The sequence below is a fragment of the Sciurus carolinensis genome, chromosome 11 (genome assembly GCF_902686445.1).
Source record: "Sciurus carolinensis chromosome 11, mSciCar1.2, whole genome shotgun sequence".
Classification (NCBI taxonomy): Eukaryota; Metazoa; Chordata; class Mammalia; order Rodentia; family Sciuridae; genus Sciurus; species Sciurus carolinensis.
In genome coordinates, this window is record NC_062223.1 from 11,285,943 (window position 1) to 11,305,003 (window position 19,061).

Below are 19,061 nucleotides of genomic sequence, written 5' to 3' on the forward strand. Positions count from 1 at the left end.
CACCTGCCGCTGAGGGACCGGCGTCTGGTTTCCACAAGGTCGAGCGTGGTTACATAAATTCATGAATGATGGATCCTCCTGAATTATTGAGTGGCCCTCCTGGGCTCCGGGCCTTGGCCGGGGGCGGGGCTCGCAAGGGTCCCGAAGGTCCTTCCACCCCGAGGCCTCTCCTGTGCGTGGGCCAGAGCCTCCTGCTGCCCCCAGGGAGTGTGTGGGGGACTCTGGGTCCTGGACCAGGAGCTCTGTCTGGATTTCAGTAGCTGTTTTGCTGAGTGAGCGAGTCACTGGATGCTTTTAGGAGGTGGTCAGCTGGCAGGAGGGACTGTGAGAACTGGTGACCTGCTATGGACACTTTCTGTTCCTGCCTGGCCCTCTACCCACCCCTCTGGGCCAGAAGATACAGATTGATTTCACAGATGACGATGGTGGGGGACATTGATGGGGCCCTCCAGAGGTTCCTGGGCCTCCGAGAGTCTCCGAAGGGTACGAGGTGTGGTGCTACCCAGAGTCTGCCTTCAAGGCATTCACAGTCCTGAGAGAAAGGCAGGGCAGGACCTGAAGCCCAGAGAGGGCTGGTGCCTGCACCGGGTCACACAGCAGGCAAAGCAGAGCCTGGAGCCCAGGCTCCTGACGCGCAGCTCCAGGCTGCTCTCTCTCTGGTCCTTTCTCCCCATCACGGTCACGAGGGCCTGAGGAGGGACACCTGTTGGGGGCTGCCTCCCCCCAGGAGTGGCGGGCTGCTCCTGCAGTGCCGGAGGGCCCGAGGCGTCCTGTCCAGCGCCCGCGTCCTTGAGGCCACTGGCCTCAGCACCCACACTGCGCTCCGCCCGCCCACGTCCCTGATGTGCTGTCTGAGCACTGAGCTGAGGAGGCCTGAGCTGGGAATGTGTGTGTTTTGAAATTAATGGGGCCATTAAACTGGCCAGCCATGAAGAGGCTGGGGCTGCAGCCTTGGCGGCTCTCCTGGCGTGAGCCGCGCGGCACGGGCTGCCGGCGCTGTGACTTGCCTGCCCGCTTAAGGGCTGGGCACCCTGTCCCTAGATGAAGGGGTCTGGCCACAGCCGCCCGTGGCAGCCAGGGAGCCCTGGCTGTGTGCAGGGACATCTGCAGGTGGGGTGAATCGAGTCTTCCCTCCAGACCCCCAGGGTGGGCTCGGCCCACTCCAGACCCTGACCCTGGCTTCCTGGTCTGGTCTGGTCCTGGTCCAGTTTGGGCTGGCCTCGGGGACAAAACACAAGCTGACAGGTTCGGGGCACCAGCCCCTGGCTTCTCACCTCCCACGGGGTCTCTTGGGTCTCCATGGGGCACACCTTGCGATTTGGACTTGGAGCCCTGGGTACAAGTCCTGGCTTCACTGTGTTAGCCGCGTGACCTCGGTCAGTCACTTCCTCCCTCTGAGCTTCATTTTCTCTTGTCTGTAAAAGAGATCAGAGTGCCCTGGTGGGTCCCACCCCCTAGAGTTGTTTGAAAGGAGGTGACTCGAGTCAGGCACAGAGTGGCCCCGGGCAGCGTCCCCGAGGGCTGCTCAGTCCTGCCGAGGGCCTGTTCCATTGCCATCACCTGCTCTGCTTGGGTTGGGGACAGGGATGATCCTTGGTGAACCTCGGCTACCACCGCCAGCGGCTGCTTCTCCTGTGTGGGGCTGAGTCAGTGGACCCGGGCAGCTTCGGGGACACCCCCTCCTGACCCCAGACTTCTGGATGGGGGTTTCCTGGCTCAAGGCCGGGCCTCTCCTGCCCCATTGCCAGCAGGCCTGCTGCATGTGGTCGGGAAGGATGTGTGGCCACAAGGGAACCGTCCATGTGGGCAGGAGGTGGGCAGGACCGGGGAGTCCCCAGGAAGGCCCAGACAGAAGTGGACCCGCCCAGCTGGGCCGAGTCTCCCCCAGGCCTGGCCTGCAGCCTCCAGCGCCCCTGGGGCCTGTGCACACTCCGAGATCTTGCCTTATCCGCTCTTCTTCTATTTTGCAAATCACCTCTCTTGAGGCCCCTACAGGCCCTGGTGGCAGCTGTGTGGCCTGCAGCCCCACAGCCCAGGTGACATCATGACTGCCCCCCTCCCTGCAGTCGCCATTTGTCACCCATCAAGCAGGTGCAGCTTTTCCTCATGGAGATGGCCAGGCCTACCCTGGGGTAGGCAGGACTTGGAGCCCTGGGTACAAGTCCTAGCTTCACTGTGTACTAGCTATGTGTCTTGCTCAAGTCACTTAACCTCTCTGAGCCTCAATTTTTCTTGTCTGTAAAACAGCTCAGAGTGCACTAGGGAGTGGTGGGCTGTCCTAGCAGGGCTCAGGTGGCCTGGGCCGTGGCTGCACATAAGACAGACTGGAGCTAAAAGCCGTTTCCACCGCCAACTTGGGCAAGTCCTTCCTTGCCTGGGTCTCATTTCCGCGAGGAATCCTGGGTGGATGAGTTGCCAGCTGTAAGGTGCTGCTAGCCCAGGGGCTCACAGGGGCGAGCAGTGTTACTGGGGAACCTCTTACGGCCACCTGCTGGGCGGGGGGGGGGGAGGGGGGCTGCTGACTCTGCTCTGGTCCCTGGGGGGATGAGGTACCTGCACTGTGGGTCCTTAGAAAGGTCAGGAAGGGAGGGGCTGCGGCTCGCTAGGTGTGGGGACCCCCCAGGGTGGAAGGGACTGCCCTGGGGCCATGGCTCTGGGGGCAGGGTTGGGAGGGAGGAATGCCTGCTCTCTGGGTGGCGGGCAGGGGAGGGGTCCTGCTATTTATAGCCAGGTGGGGCTGTCAGAGCTGGAGGCCTGGAGGCTGGCAGGGAGGCCAGCAGGGAGGCCGGCAGGGAGGCCGGCGGCAGGGCAGAGAAGGCGGTGGGCGGCTGCCCTCTCCCCATGCCAGGCCATCACTGGGTGGCCCCCTCCTGGCAGCAACAAGTGGCCCCGGCAGCCTCCCCCTGCCTCCTCTGCCTCCTCCCCCTGTCGACATTGTTGTAATTGCCGTAAGAACGGAGGCGGCGGCACGTGGTCAGGCGCCGGCTGCCAGCCATCTCCTGCCAGCAGGGCTTGCGTCTGTTTTATTATTGCCGCCTGGCTGTATTTCACGTTCGGCTTAAACATCATCAAACGCCACATCCCTTTTGAAAAGCAAGCGCTACCTTGCTGAGGATGTGGAGGGGAAACGGGAACATGAAAACCTACCAAGCCAGTGGCCCAGAATTGACATTTGCGACGGAGCTTTGGGCAGCAGCGGGGGCTGTCCCCAGAGGGCTCGCAGCGCGCACCTGGCAGGGAGGGCATCCTGTGGGTCCGCTGGCCACCCCTGGTGCCCCCAGACCGCGACCTGGACTCAGCCTGTTCTCTTAGGAGGCGGGAGCTGCCCTGGTGTGTGTGGGGGTGGTGAGGTGGGGGCATATCAGGGGGTGGGGCCCGGCCAGGTTCAAGCCCCGCCCTGGCCACTCGGAGCCCGTGTGACCTTGAGCAGGAACCGCCTTCCTCCTGAGCCTCAGGGTCCTCATCTGCAAGTCCTCTCGGAGGTGGTTGACAGGACGTAGGCGACGCCCAGAACACCGACAGGTGGTTGGGGCTCAATGGATGGTGACTGCTGTCACCGAGGAAGTGGGCGGGTGAGCTGCCGTGCACTTAAAAAATGTTTAAGCTGCCGGTTCCCACTGGAAAATAAGTACCACAGAACCAGACTCCTTAGACAGGAACGGAAGGAACCAAGGCAGGGCCGGGTTGAGCTCCGTGGGGGAACACTCGCCTGGCTCGGGAAAGGCCCCGGGTTCCATCCCCAGCCCCAGAAAAGCCAAACCGGCAGCCCACCATCACAGACGGCTCTGACTCAGGCGTTTATTCATTTACTTCTTCTTTTGGTGCTTAGGGCTTAAACCCAGGGGTTGCTCTCCCACTGAGCTACATCCCCAGCCCTTTTTCTTTTTTATTTTGAGACAGGATCTTGCTCGGTTGCTGAAGTCGGCCTTGAATTTGAGATCCTCCTGCCTCAGCCTCCCGAGTCGCTGCGGTCTCAGGTGTGTGCTGCTGTGCCTGGGCCTCTCTTTAGAATGTGCCTGTGCTCTTGGCCCTGACGGGAGCCTTTCAGCCTCTCCAGCCCACCTCTCGCCTGGCTCCTGGTCTTGGCCTTCTCTCAGCCCTAACACATGGTGCTTGAAGCTGGTGTCTGGTTTACCCAGGGACCATGGTTCATTGTGGGGGGTCCTCTCTGCCACGTCCCACGTGGAGGAGAAAATGGTTAACTGCTGGAGGAGGATGTTGGCGGTTTTTCTATCTGTGACCCAAAAAACTTATCTACTCGATGAACACAGGAGCCAATACTCTTTTAATATGAGAGGCAGCGTGTCTGGTCTGGCCATACCAGCTCTGGCCTCTTCCAACAGCTCGCCCAGCTCTCTCCTATTTAAAACATGTAAAGGGGGCAAGGACTGGGAGGAGCTTCTTCTGTGATGGACAGATAGGGTGGAGTTAGGGAAACCATTCTCTTGAGGGAAAATTCCAGAAGGAGACAGGGAACCATTCCCACGCAGCACCACCTGCCTCCCTGCACTTCCTAGAAGGCGTCTCTGTCCCATGGCTTGACCTAGTCTGATTCTGCTAAATAAGGATGGCTTCCCACAGTTCGTGCCTGCCCTTGTAGTCTAGGCTCCTGGTGGCTGCTAGGGGCTGCTGGGTTTCTGGCACCCTACTGTCTCCAGCCCAGGTGACACTTCAAAATTAGACTGAGCCTGGCCATGATGGTGCATGCCTATATAGTCCTGGACACGCAGGAGGGAGGCTGAGGCAGGAGGATCACTTGAGCCAAGGAGTTTAAGACCAGCCTGCGCAACATAGTAAGACTCTGTCTGAAAACAAACAAACAAAAAAATCTAAAAACCTAGATTGAGCAAGTTTATTGCAACTGACTACAAGATGCAGCTTTGAACTTCCTAGCAGCCAGTGCAAAAAGAGAACAGCTGGGCCCATTGGCACACACCCATAATCCCAGCTCCGGGGAGGCTGAGACAGGAGGATTGCAAGTTCAGGTCCAGCCTGGGTAACTTAGCAAGACCCTTTCTCAAAAATAAAGAAGTGGGGGGGGGGGGGCTGGGGTGTGGCTCAGTGGTAGAGCACTTGTCTAGCAGTATGAAGCACAGGGTTTGATCCTCAGTACCATATAAAATAAATAAATGAATGAATAAATAAATAAAATAAAGGTATTGTGTTCACCTACAACTAAAATTTTTTTTTTAAGAAAGAAAGAAAAGGGGCGGGTTTGTAGCTCAGTGGTCGAGCTCTTGCCTAGCATACGTGAGGCCCAGTTCAGTCTCTGGTGCCAAAAAAGAAAGAAAGAAAGAAAAAAATCCCGCGAAACAGGAGTTTGGGTTTCCTGGCCCCGCACCTGGGGGTCGATGGAATTCCATATTAACGCCGATGCTCCTTTTTCTTTCTGCTCTGCACCTTTTCCCCTCAGTCCCCTGCTCTGTGCGCCTGTTGCTGGGACCCTCTGTCTTTCCCCCTCAGGCAGCTTGCTCCGGCCCTGGAGGCCCTGGGGCTGCCGCTCTCCTGGCCACTGCCCGTGTCCTGCCCGGGCCCACTGGGCCTGTGCGGCGGCTCCTCTCACAGGAGCCCGTGACTAATAGGCCTGCCCCGGGGGGCCAGCGGAAGCTTTCCCTCCTTAATATCGGAGTTTAAAAATGTGTCACCATCGATTTGAAGGAAAGACTTGCTCCTGCTGAGAATAGCGGCCTGGAGCTGCGTCTCGCCTTAGGAGTCGCACAGGCGGCGGCCTAAGTCCCAGCGCCACCAGGGCTCTCCGCGCAAGCGCCCGGCTGCCCGGCCGGCACCCGCCCCCAGTCTGTGGCTCCCCAGCCCCTGCGTTGGGAGGGGGCTCCTGGGTGGAAGAGCCCCTTCCCCTGGCGTCTCTTCACCTCCCTGCAGATGAGCAAGAGGCGGAGCCCCTGGCTGAGCCACACCCTGCGTGTTTTGGTTCCACAGGGGGAGGCTCCTCTGGGTGTCCCCACTGGTCTGGGGACTCCCTAGTCCTGTGTGGATCTGTCCTGAAGGCAGGGCGTTCAGTCCCAGCCCACTTCTCTTCTGACCTTGTTGCATCTTCTCCTGGAAGGGACTACTGGGGCCTTTTGGTCCATCCCCTGCCTCCAGGCAGGCGCCCCACTCTGGCTGGCCTGGCCTCCGTTCTGCACCCTGCCCTCACGTGGGGCCCAGCCTCCTGTCCTGCGGCTGCAGAAGGTGGTCCCAGCCTCCCCCAGCGACTTGGGAGCCCAGGATGACCACCATCACCAGCTGGGAGGCGGCTGCTGTAGGGGCCTGGGCGACCCGTCTGGGGTCCGGGGACCCTGAACGCAGATCTTTTTACTGTTTCCTGGAAGCGACCCGTGAATGGCTGAGTGGATGAGGAGTGGCCTTGCAGTAACCTTTCCAGGTATCCTTCTGGTTAGTGGCTTGGTGACAGCACAGGACGGGGGTGTTTGGAGAGAACTGAGCTTTCCAGGTCCCCACAGAGGCTCCATCCCCCTTCTACCATGAAGAGGTCACAGTGACTGCTTTTGCGGCCGTCACCCAAGCGTGGCAGGGAGCAGGACGAGGACTTGGCTGCCCAGGACACCCACTGGGCCGCCCCAGCCTGGGCGGCCTCCTGCTCCTGCTGCAGCAGAGGTGACCTTGACCAGCACCAAGGCCGTGGTCCTGGAGGCTGCCTCAGGCGTTCTGCAATGAGCTTAGTGGGGACGGGCCAGGGGGTGGCCCAGGGTCACCAGCAACCCTTTTCCTTCTGGGGAGCCATAGAGCCGTGGACGGGTGGGCAGGCAGCTGCAGTCTTTCTGGCTGCCGTGGACCCTGGGAACATGTGCTGAGCGGCCATCTACCACCTGGTGCCGGGAAGTCCACAGGCTAGCCCCGAGAGCCACCCCAGCTGCAGAAAGCACCTCCCGAGGCCTCCGAGCGGCCATTAGCCTGGGAAAGGAGGGGCTTTATTTTCCCTGACTCCCTAAATGTTATTGCCTTTATTGGCTTTGGAAATCAGCTTTATGGCCTGCGTTGTTTGTTCGCTGAAATATGGAACGTGCTGGAGAGAAAATAAACTCAGGGAGGATTTGGGCCCCAGGACTTGGGGCAGGACTCACGTGTGACATCCCCAGGCCAAGGTCACGCTTTAGGGACCATCACACCTGGGGGCGGGGGTGGGGGAAAGATGCGCTAGGACTGAGGACGGGGTGGAGGCTTGGCCTGAGGCTTCGGGTACCTGTGCCTCCTGTTGGATGGTCCCCACCCGACTGGCGGGGAAAGTGGAAGTCTGTCCATCCTCCTGGAGGCCTTGGGTGCTGTCCAGGGCACCGCCAGCCCCTGGCAGTGTGGACTTCTCGGTGTAAGGAACCAGGCCCGCGGGGTTCGTGGGGCGGGATGCAGGCCTGTCAGGGGTCCCACCTGCAGGAGCTGCTTCGTCTTCCGGCAGAGGTGGCCCGTGGGGAGCTGGGGGCAGATGTGGCAGGGGTATCTTTCTCCCTTTCCTGGGACCACGGACCCTCCAGGGAGGTCCCAAGGGCCCCAGGAGAAGGCTGCTTCTCTCCTCCTCTCTGAATATGCGGAGCTCCTACAAATCAATAAGATGGGTGAGCGATGCGGACGGGCAGTTCCCGGTAGGAGAGAAACAAGCGGCCAGTAAACAAGCGAAGGGAGGCAGAGCTTCCCCAGGCACCAGGACCAGGGCCGAGGGTGTCATTCCTCAGCCACCGGAGGTGGCACTGGGGCATCCGTGTGGCCGGGTGTGGCGCAGGCCTGGGGGGTGGGCCCCTTCATGGTGCCCCCACCCAGGGCCTCACACCAAACCGGCACATAGTGGGTGCTCACAAGTCGCTCTATGACGACAGATCTGACTCCTTACTGCTGGCAGAAGGGCCGCTGCTGTCCCCTCTGCCTCTGCCTCCCCCACTGCATGGGCCACCACCACAGGTGCTCCAGTGGGTTTCGTGCCAGGTCACTGCAGCCCCAGCTCCCGCACTCTGGGGTCCACACATGCCCTGGGCTGTGGGTGGGCTTCTCTGGGGAGGGGGGCTGCTTCCTGCTTCTGGGTTTCAGCTGTCACTTCATGGGGTGTCATTCCTAGAGGCCAGGTGGAAATGGGACCCTAGGATTGGGTGGCTCTGACTGCTCATGGCTTCTGCAGAGACCCCTCTGATCCTGGGTTTGGGGAAGGCGTCACCTTGGCAGCGACCTCAGCCCTCTGTGTGTCCCACTCGCGCCATCTGGCCTTGGTGCCTCTCCTGCCTTTTCTTGTTCCTCCCCTGTCCTCCGCCTCCATTCTGGCCTGGCGGGAGGGTTTCTGGTTTGCTAAGTGCGCGTTCTCACCTCCAGAGTGTCGCAAGGGCAGCGCCCGCGGGAGCACCTTGCCTCCAGCTTCCCGGCCACTCTCGCCGTCCTCTAGGTCCTGGCTGGGAAGCCGTCTCCAGGAACTCTCTCTGCCGGGCTTAGGGGTCCCTCCTGGGTGCTTCCCGGCAGCCTTCATTCCACAGGTGAATGCTCCTTCATTCCACAGGTGGGGGGTGCCGCTGTTTTGCGGGGAGCAAGGGAGATGGGCCGGGCAGCTGGGTGCCCCAGCGTGCTGCACTGTCATGTGCAATGACCCAACTAACTGGAGGTGAACCCGTCCAGGGGCCGGGATCAGGGACCTGGTGGGGCATCCCAGACTCTGGGAAGGGAGGCCGTGGGCCTACGGCAGGGCTGCTCGTCCCAGACTCCCTTATCTGCAGAGCCCAGAGTGGCCCAACCACGGTGGAGCCGCCTTTGATGGGAGCTCAAGGGGAGAGAGCACAAGAACACTTCAAACGGCTGCTGCGGTCCTGGGGAATCTGGGCCTCTGAGTCCTTGAATCCTCCTCGGCACGCGCACCCACCCAGTGTGAACCAGTCAGCAGGAGAGCCAGGCCTGGGGGAGTTGCCAGCCCAGGACCGATCCTGGGATCCTCGGCAGCCTCCTTCCTTGGCTTCTTCCGTCCCCATCCTCCTGCCCCTGAGGCCCAGCCTGACCCATGCTGCACCCAGCCACCCGCCAGCTCTCTCTTTCTAGCCCCCAGGCAGAGGTGGGGGCCACCTTCCTTCCTGCATTCAGAGGGTACGAAATGATTCCAGCTCTGTCCTTGCCTCTAACTGGGGCTCACCCCCTGTGGCCACCACGGGGCACCACGCAGGGGTAAGTGATTGACAGGAAGGCTTCCTGCAGGGTGCAGGGCAGGGAGGAGCCTGGACAGCCTGGTTCTATTGCCAACCTCTTGACACTGCAGCCTTGGGCAAGCTGCCCAAGTCTTAGGTGTGGGCGTTGGTTTGCTTGCTTTAAAATAGGAATAGGCATGGGACTCAGTGGTGCACACCTGTAATCCCAGCGGCTCTGGAGGCTGAGGCAGGAAGATCCTGAGTTCAAAGCCAGCCTCAGTAACTTAGTGATACCCTAAGGAACTCAGCGAGGCCCTGTCTCTAAACATCTAAAACTGGGGTGTGGCTCAGTGGTCAAGCACTCCTGGGTCCAATCCCTGGTACCAAAAAAAAAAAAAAAAAAAAAAAAAAAAACCACAGAATAAGCCAGCTGACGGTGCCAGCCTGCTGTGAAAGCGACATGTGACAGATGCGTGGCACCTGGCACCATGGGTTGTGCTGTCTTGCCTCTCACAGATGGGTACCCCTTTAGGAAATCCCCCCTAATTATGAAGTTACAGATCTGGATGGTCACACTGGGGAGAAGCACATTCATTAGGAGACCCAGGCGCAGAGCCCGGGCTGTGCCAAGTGTCTCTCTGCGCCAGCTTCCTGAAGTCCGCCGGCTCAGTAGAGCACATCTCTGCCTCTTCCTGGTGGCAGCTTCCATCTGCCAACCCCCCGGGAGCCGCTGGCTGGGGAGGGCCTGCGTGGGGGACAGTCTCTCCCTGGAGATCGCCCCGCGGTCCTTCACCCCAGGCTTGTAATCTCAGCTTTAAAGAGGACTCGGATCCCGTCCTCCTGCCCCCTCCATGACTAATCCATTCGCCAGGGCCCCGATCCAAGAGAAAGCTAATTAAAGAATTTCTGCTCTTGGCTCAGCCTGAACTTTGAAGATTCCCCTTGGTCTTCCTGGAGTCTCTGAAAACAGGTGGGGAAAGGGGGTGTTGGAAAGGGCCTCGGATGAGCCTGGAGCCTCTAAGAGGCTTAATCCCCCTAAGCCAGCAGGCATCAAACAGCTTTCCGCCCAACACCGCTGAGAAAGGGTCGGAGCGCCCCGAGACTCGGGGCTGCTCCCCAGCCAGGGCCCCAGACCTGGGGGTCCCTTGTTCCCCACTCTCTGAGAATCAGAGGCTGTGTTTCCCAAGAGGTATGGCAGGGGCAGAGGAAGGACCCAGCCTTCTCCAGAGCAGTGAAGCTGGGTGTGGCCCTGCACCCTGAATCTCTGGCACGGGGAGTCCCTGTGCCCAGCACCACTGAGATACTGGCAGCTGCAGATGCCTGGTGGAGCTGGGCACCTCCAGGGCCTTCCCATCAACCAACAGGAATATTTGTTCAACACTTTCTGGTGGAACCTGAGCTCCATGGGTCTGGGGTCCTAGGAGTCCCCTGGGCTGCTGTGTCCCCTTATCTGAGCAGGGCTTGGCACACAGCAGTTGTTCAGTAAAGACTTTATTTATTTTGGGGTGCTGGGGATTAGATCCACTGACCTTGCGGCTGGTGGTCAGATCCTGCCCTCACAGAGCTTACCCTCCTGCCTCCTTCAGAAGTTGTCCTGAGGCTGGGCGTGGGGGCACACACCTGGAATCCCAGCGGCTCGGGAGGCCGAGGCAGGAGGATCGTGAGTTCAAAGTCAGCCTCAGAACTTAGCAAGGCCCTAAGCAACTCAGTGAGACCCTGTCTCTAAATAAAATCCAAAAGAAGGGCTGGGGATATGGCTCAGGGGTTGGGTGTCTTGAGTTCAATCCCCCGTACAAAAAAAGAAAATGTCCTAAGGATCTTTGAGTCTCCAAATGCGGGCGGGCTGCGGGTCTTGGGGGCTGCCCCCCCCCCGTCACTCTGAGCTTTGGCCAAGCCTGGTGTCACCCCGGGAGGGTCGGGGGGTCCAGTTCCTGGACAGGGGGCATTTGGACCCGCCGTCCTCCATGCAGCCGCTTGTCGGGTAGTTGCCTGCATCCTGGAAATAAAAATGATAAAAACCTGCCACTGAATTCTGGGTGGCAGTAAATTACTTAACACCTGAAACAGGTTGAAATGTGGCCACTGTGGCTTTTAATAAGCCCATCTCCCATGCAGCCGCTTCCGCGAGGAGCCGGCAGGGTCTCTTCCCGAGGCATAATTTCATTGCGTCCCAGACTTGGCAGCAGTGCAAATAAGATTTCACTTCCCCTGTAAATCTCCGAGGGGGAGCGCGGGTTTCATTTGTGCTGTCAGTTAGCACTCAAGAGAGCCTATTTACTTTGTGGCAGGAGGAGAGGGTCCTTCAGAGGGGCTGGACATGGAGGCCAGGGGAGGTGGCGTGTCAGCCCTGGAAGATGGTGTGTGTGGAGGCGGCAGCAGGGGTGGTGGGCATATGGGCCCGGGGAGCATGCTTTATTTGGGGTGCCTGAAAGTGGACCGGCCAATGCCACCCAGACCTACTAAGTCAGAATTTGGGGGCTGGCTGGGTGACCTCGGAGGCTGCCAGACTGTCCTAAGTAGGATGCCAAGAACTGGCCATAGCACTTGGGTTAGTGGCTGTGGTCCAGGGCGTCAGACCTTTCCCAGGCTTGGACATCATCTCCAGGGTGCTTGGTGAGGCCAGAGGCCCCTCCTGGGAAGTGGGGACAGGAGAAGGGAAGCTCTTGCAACCCAGTGGTAGCTGGCTAGGAGCAGGGTTCAGGTGCTGGAGGGCAGCCTTAGAGGGCCCTCATTTGAAAGGGGACTCTTGGTGGAGTAGGTGGAGTTAGAGAGCAGTGGCCCTGAGCCTTGGGGTGCCCCGTGGCTGTCGTGCAGCCATCTGGGGGTCTTAGCGCACCCCTGCTCTTAATCTCAGTGATAAGCGACCCAAGGCTTCTTTGGGCAGGTCAGGGCCTGAAAGCTGCTGGGCTGGAGGGGAAGAGGCCAGGGCTACGAGGGTGTGGGTCCTGGGTTGCTGGGGGTTGACCCTCGCCTGGTGGCCACCTGTAGACAAGATAGGAAGATGGGGGCTCTCCAGGGCCAGTGAGTCCCCTGCACTGCCCAGCACTCATGTCCCTGGAGGGACTGGCCAGCTCTGCTTGCTCTCCTGTGAGTAAGGGGACTCACTGCCTCTCAGACTCCCAGCTCCTCTTCAGAACAGGCTGGTTACTTGTGGGTGTCCTCCCTGCCACTGACCTGAAGGCCGGCACTAAGGCCGGCGATGCCCACCCCACCCCCACCCCCAGTCCTTCTGGTCTCAGGCCAGCCTGGGAGTGGGACCCCTCCTGTGCAGATGTCCCTCCTCTGTGCCAGACCCTGGGGCACCTGCTGCACCTCTGTGAGGGGCATGCTAGAAACCTTGCCAGCTTGGCTCCAGGCTCTGTTCCAGGGCCCAAAAACGCTGGCTGAGCCCGGAAGCGCGCGTGCCAGGCTGGGGCCTCACTCCGGGAACCCAGCATCCCGGCCGTCGCCCAGACCACGCACGAACCCTTTCTGGGCAGAACCGTGTTAGCTCTAGCAACTGAGGAACGCAGTTTGGGAACTTGGCCCTTCTGCCCTCGCTTGGGGAGCTCAGCGGGTGTCCCCTGGTTTGTGGTGGGACCGTCCCTGGGGGGTGTAAGATTGTAGCCGTTACCTGGACGCTGGGATAACAAGGGCAGTGGCCCTTGGAGAGTCGTCCCCACGCATCCGCTGGGAAGTGGGCTGCAGCGGGCAAGAGGGGCGGCGGGGGCAGTCAGAGCCTTCCAGGAGGAGACGGCATTAGGTGCACCTTCGCGCCCCTGCCTCAGAAGCGGAGCTGGTCTCCTCCTGGGCTCTCCCACGCTCCTTGTCCCTGGAAACATTTTCAATGCAACCCTGACTCCTCAGAGCAACCCCTGGTCCCACCTGCCCTTCCACGAGGCGCGGATGATACCGTGTCCCAGCCTCGGCACACAGTGGGTCCTCAGTGACTAGCTTCTGACTGTGTTCCAGAACAATCCCTTGGCAGTGCCAGAGAAGGAACCTCAGGTGAGAAGCAGGGTGGCCCTCTGAGCGCCCCGAGCCTCTCCTGGGGGGAAGCTGGGTGCACAGGCTGCCCTGTCCAGCAGTCCCCTGGCCTGCTGCTCTTTGGAGTGGCCTCCCCTGGTCAGCTCCTGCCCCCAGCGGGAAGGGACGGGAGGGGAGCACTGGAGACATCTGTCAGGCCAGAGAGCCGGGGCCACCCACCACCCGGCACATGGAGAAATCACAGCTTCTTTGGAGCAGGAGGAAGAAACTCATTAACCCCTGTCCAGACACGAGATCAGATCTAAGGCAGAAGTAATGGGTTTTTATTTTATGTTAAATTTCGCAGAAACTGCCGTTGTTCTCATGAAAAACACCCCCCCTCAACCTTGGAGTGGGAGATACACAGATAAGGCCACGAGAACGGAGTGCCGAGGGCACGTCTGGGAGACGAGGGGCGTCTGAGGGGAGGAACCCGGGCGGGCGTTCACTGGGGCAGCTCATCGCACGTGTCCCCAGATGCCCGGACTCGTCTCTTATCTGGGTGCCCACATGGTTGCCGGAGCCTCTTAGGGGATAATCCGCAGCTTTGATTAATACGTCTCCACGTGGAGACCCTCTCTGAGTCTGCTTCTAGCTGTCAGTCCACCCGCCTGCTGCTTAAGAGAGTGTCACCCTGGTGTCACCCGCCCCAGGGTACTGCCCAGCTCCTGGCCCCCTTCCCTGTCTTCCTGCATCAGAATCCTCAGCTCCTTTCCCATGATTCCAGGGAGCTCATTAACCCCAGAGCCGCCTTTCTGCCCGGTGACCACCTCTCTGCCAGTTGACCCGCAGCAGCAGAACCAACCCCCTGGGGCACAGCCTGCGGGGGGCTGTGGACAGCTAAGACCACGCGTGTCACAGACCCCTGGCCCCAGGTGCAGCAGGCCGTGGAACCGAGAGTCAGCAGCTGAGATGACTGTAAAAGTTAAATCTTTCTATTTATTTCAAGAAAGGACAAGGCAGGTGGACCTGGACATTTTATATGAAAACAGACAAACAGAAAATAGGACCAAGTAGTTAAGTCACATTCATCTCAACATTGAAGTTCAAGGCACCTACAAGACGGAGGCCAAAGGGCTGTTCGCAGTGCACTTTGGTTGTGTGGTCGCGGTGGCGGGTGGGTGGCGGTGTTCTGGAAACCCCTGTCTGGTGGTGAGGTTGGGAGTGAGGCAGGCACCAGGCCGGGCGTGGCTGGGCCTTGAGGAGCCAGGCCTTGTCAGCCAGCCGGTCCCGGACGGCAGCAGGCAGCAGCGGGGGTGGTCCCATCGCTCAGACCCCCCGAGAGCGCTTTGCCCTTCAGAGAAAGAGAAAAAAGAGAAGGAGCGTGCAGCCAGGTGGCCCCGCGGGGCTGACCCTACGGGTGAGGAAGGCCAGGGGCTGGGGAAGCCTGCTGCCCGGGCCGGGCCCCTGGGACAACAGAAGAGGCCTCGGTCCAGACCCGAGAGCCCGGGCCTGTCCAGCCACGTCCTGCTGCCAGTGGCTGGCCAGGCATCCCGCCTTCAGTAGCAGGGGGACCGACCCCATTCAGCAGGGCTGGGCGACCCCTCCCTGGCCTCTTCCTCCCCCCCGGACCTCAGGGAGCACACTCAGAGGCTTTGCCATACCCACGGGTACGGTGGCGAGGAGGTGCTGTTGGTGGCTGTAAAACATTCGCTCTGCAGGTTTGTGGGGTCAGGGGTCCTTCAGCCTCCTCACTCACACCTGCCTGGTGGCTCCAACAAGCAGAATCACACAAGCCACCGTCGCTGGTGAGCTGTGACCACAGCCTACCCCCTCGCAGCCTTCAACACCATCTCTTCCTGCTTCCCTCTCTACAATGGTGAAGCCCCAGTGCCCAGGCCTCCCCGACGGCTCTCAGCCTCTCTCAGGAGCTGGAAGACACGGGGTCCCCACCCTGATGCTGCGCCCTTGAACCTGCCCTGGACGCCCTGTGGGCTTCTCGGCTGAGGCTCCTGGCAGGTGGCAGTGCTGGGTTGGGGGTGATCTAAGGCTACATTCAGGGTTTAGTGTGTGTGTGTGTGTGTGTGTGTGTGTGTGTGTGTGTGACTTCCCCCTTGGGGCCCTTTGGAGAAGGGGACTCGCCGCGAGGTGGCCTGGAACATTGCTAGCATATCTTCCATTCTGGCAGTGGGGAGCCACCCGGAACTGCTGGCTCCAGGGAGATGAGCCGTGGTGGCCCCAGGTCCGCAGTGGCTTTGATTGTCGGTCATGTCCTGTCTGCTTCTGTCTTGAGGAGGCCTGACGGGTTCCTGCAGGTCGGCGATTCAGGGTGCGGGTTCTAGGCAGGGGCGGAGGGCAACTCTGCTTGCTGTGCTGCCTCTTCGGCCTCCTTCCTGGGCTCTGTCCCTCTGTCACCCACTCCAGGCAAGACAAGACTTGGAGGAGGGAAACTGAGTCACCCATTAGGGTCGAAGCCAGTGCTGGATCTCACTGAATCTCCGGTTCAGGCTCAGGCTCAGCCTGCTGAGCGGATCTGCGGCAGAGTCCGGGAGCTGCTTCCAAGAGAAGCTGCCCAGATGAGCCCCTCTCCGTGCCAGGCCACCGGCGCGGCAGGTGTAGGACAAGTGAAGGCCGTTGGTTGCCAACACTCAGGCCTGGCATGCAGAACCTGAGTGGGCAGGCGGCCGGCGGGAGGGGCCTGTGGTAAGAAAGGATTTCCAGCGCTCGCGCGTGCCAGGCACGGAGCTGCCTCAGTGAGCTCATGATGGCGTGGCACGGGGTGTGGGGACCTGGTCTCTCACCCACTGACCACCCCCCTTGAGGACTGTAGAGATTTAGGGCCGGGGAGTACAGACCTTCCTGCAGGGACCCGCTGGGTGGGGGTGCGGGAGGACAGCGCCGTGCCTACCAGGCCTCCTAGATGGCTGCCCCGGAGTCCGGCCTCGCAGGGTGCGGGGCTGGGCAGCCCGTCCATCTGCACACTGCCCTGAGTGCCCACAGGGAAGCTGGGTACTTCAGTGATGAGGGCAGGGGAGGCGTGGGTGGTCTCAGGAGCCCAGGGCCAGCTTCTGGAAGCCGGCGTTGCCCGAGGGCTGAGAACTGCCCTGGCCGAGAAGCCTGGGGGCCGAGGAGAGGTGGGGCTCCCCCCTGGTGGCAGCAGGGGTCTCGGGCACACCTGTGAGTCTCACTTATGGTGACTGAGTGGGTCTGAGCCCAGGAATAACAGAATTTCCAGAAAACGAGAGAAAAACCATATATTAAAAATGCTAAGGGGGCGGCGGGAGCAAAGACCCGAGGGGGCCAGGCGGGAGCGGGTGGAGAGCAAAAGGAATCTTTTTGTCAGTTGTTTTTTTTTTTTTTTTTTTTTTTTTAAGAAGCCAATGTAGATATTTCAGGCAACTACTTGGAACATTTCAAAAGAATCGTAAATGCTTAAAAACACAGAGTGAACAGTGCCCCAGGCGCCGTCAACTGGCCCTGATGGATGGATCAGCCAGCAGCCTCCCGTGTGCGGTGGAGGCTGTGGGAGGCCCAGACGGGAGAGAACAGGCCTGAGGCAGCCTAATCTGGAGCCTGGGGCCGCAGGTGGCCTGTCAGCCCCCTCACTAGCTTCCTGCCGGAGAAGCCGTGGCCTGTGTCCGTGCGTCCCTTGATAGAGCAGGTTGGAACCAGGGTCTTGCACTCAGAGAACCCGCCCGGGCTCCAGCAGGAGAGTGTCTGCCTCGCCCCATCTGAGGCTGGAGTGCTCGAGATGACAGGTGAGAGGTGATGGGTGACGGATCGGGAGCTCCCTGCCTGAGCCTTTCCTTGGGCCAGAGTTTCTCTTCTCTGCCTTCAGTTTTCCCTTCCTGGTTGGGCTCACCCTTTCCCTGGCCACGGGGAGCAGATCCGGGAACAGCAGTCCTGCTAAGTGATGGCACCAGCCGCTTCTCCAGGGTGTGGCTGGTCACCCTGAGGACAGGTGGAATCTGGAGGGCAGAGCCAGAGTCTCGGGCTGGGGGCTCCGACAGCTTCTGAAGGACACTCGGGATCTGCCCTCGGCTCTCCGCCGCCCAGCAGAAGCAGGCAACCCCGTTCCCGCAGCCAGGCCTGGAAAAATCCCTGCTGTGTGGACTGCCACTGGGGCAGGTCCACCCACCACGAGAAACCCCCTCTCCCTTCCCCTCCGAGGAGTTTAACCTCTCCTAATCAATTTAGCAGACTCGCTTGGTTGTAAACGGTAATGATTTGCATTTTTGAGCCTTTTTATCCCTCCTTAAGAAAAAAATGCCCCCTTGCTGTGCATCCTGGAAGCCCGAGGACGGCTTGTTAGTGCTCGGCCGCCGTCACCTGCACCAATTTAAGGACGGGAAGGACTCGGGATGCTGGCTGACCCTGGCCTCCCGCAGGGCCTGGCCCTGTGTCGCGCTGAGCCCCCTCCCCACGTGCCCCAGCTCCCCGTCTGCCACATCCAATTTTCCTTGTTGTATTTTTCCTAAGCGAGAGGCTCCGAAGCCCCGTCCTCCTGGCGGGTTCCGCAGGAAGCAGATTTCTGGAGTGGGCTGGCTTCGGGGCTTGAGCGCTGTTGGCCGGGGTGGGATACTGTCCTGAGGGCGCCCACGCTCCTGCTCCTGCCCCTCCTGACCGCTGGCTCTGGTGGAGGGGGTCGGGCCCGCCGTCCTGGTAGTGCTGCCCATCATTTCCTGCTGCAGGCCCAGGCTCGCCTCTCAGATCCTGCAGGGAGTCCCCCACCTGCCTTGGGCAAACTGGAACCTTCCAGAATCACTGGAAGGGAGGGACCCCACTCCCTTGCCCTGCCCCAGGGCACCTGCCTCCCTCCTTCCTGGGCCCCTAGGGAAGGAGGAGGGACCAGAGCCTGTGGAAGGTGGGGGAAGAGGCTCTCAGGGCAGGCGTGGGCTCTAGGCAAGGAGGGCTGGGCCCCTCCTGGCCCCTGCCATCTTCCAGTGACTGTCACTTTCCCCGTCAACATCACCCAGAGCAAGGAAGGAGCAGCACCGGGCTCCTGCCCTCAACCCCAGCATCCCAGCCCTGGGGGGAGGCAGGCCCATGCTACCACGGAGGCCGGTCAGGAAGCGGAGGCCCCTTGGTGAAGACGGAGGCTTCGGAGGCAAGGGGGATGCGGGAGGGAAGAAGGGAGCTTTTGATGCACGTCATGTCTGCAGGATTGAGTATGACTAATTAATAGATTTTATTCTTAGTAATCTCTTAAGCATTCCATACGTCGGCCCCACGCCTGAGCTGAGCTTACAAGAGGCCTCATTCGCAAAATGCAAATGACACGCGGCCCTGCCGCCTTCTCTCCTTCCTCGCCTTTTCTTCCCTTTTTTTTTTTTTTTAAGGGGAAATTTAAAGGAAAATTGCCATGAAATAGAAAAGAGGTTCCAATCGCGACATCTAATTACTACGAAGGGTAACCACTTAACCAAAGAGGTGTAGGGCTGCTTTTCTCTTTTTTACTTTAAACCTGCCTAAATGCCACCAAATACACTCCTGGATGCTGGGGCCAGTGAGGTGGTTCTGGCCGGTTAGAGGTTGAGGGTCAGGGCGGTGGGTGGAGGGCATGTAGCAGCACCCAGCCCTTGGGTGTCACTGCACACCTGTAAGCCAGGGGCTGGGCGCCCGGAACCTCTTCACCTTTCATTGCAAGGCCAGCTTGGAAGGGTTGACCAGAGGAGATGGGGCTTCAAAGGGGACTTGGCGTCAGTCACCCTCTCTGGCTTCAGATACCCTTGGGAAGGACGCCAGGAAGACGTCAGGATGCCAAGAGGCAGAAGAGACAAAACGAGGGTCCCCGAGGGGGTCCAGGGCCCTGGATGGGTGGCGTCCGCCTTCACCAGCATCAGAGCCCTCCGTGTGGGATGGGGTGCCTCTTGAGGGGCAGGTCAGGCAGGCCCTGGTCGCTCCAGCCTCGTGCCACTGCCAGGGCAGGAGAGCAACGTGGTCCTCAGGCCCGGTGCTCCGCCTGGGCGGTTGGCCGGGCGCTGGCCAGCCTGGGCCTGCTGTGTGTGAGCG

The 19,061-nt window shown here is 60.3% G+C and overlaps 2 protein-coding genes across 7 annotated transcripts in view; one reads left to right on the top strand and one right to left on the bottom strand.

Annotated features, from left to right (window-relative positions):
* The window catches only part of Macrod1 (mono-ADP ribosylhydrolase 1), a 134,540-nt gene that overhangs the window by 15,708 nt on the left and 99,771 nt on the right, over positions 1-19,061 (top strand). The gene's annotated exons all lie outside the window — the stretch shown is intronic.
* Flrt1 (fibronectin leucine rich transmembrane protein 1) overlaps positions 13,428-19,061 on the bottom strand; it is a 75,348-nt gene continuing 69,714 nt past the window's right edge. For all 4 annotated transcript variants that reach the window (XM_047515778.1, XM_047515775.1, XM_047515777.1 and 1 more), the window contains one exon: positions 13,428-14,403. The gene's annotated coding sequence lies outside the window, so the exon portion shown is untranslated. The remainder of the gene's footprint in view (positions 14,404-19,061) is intronic.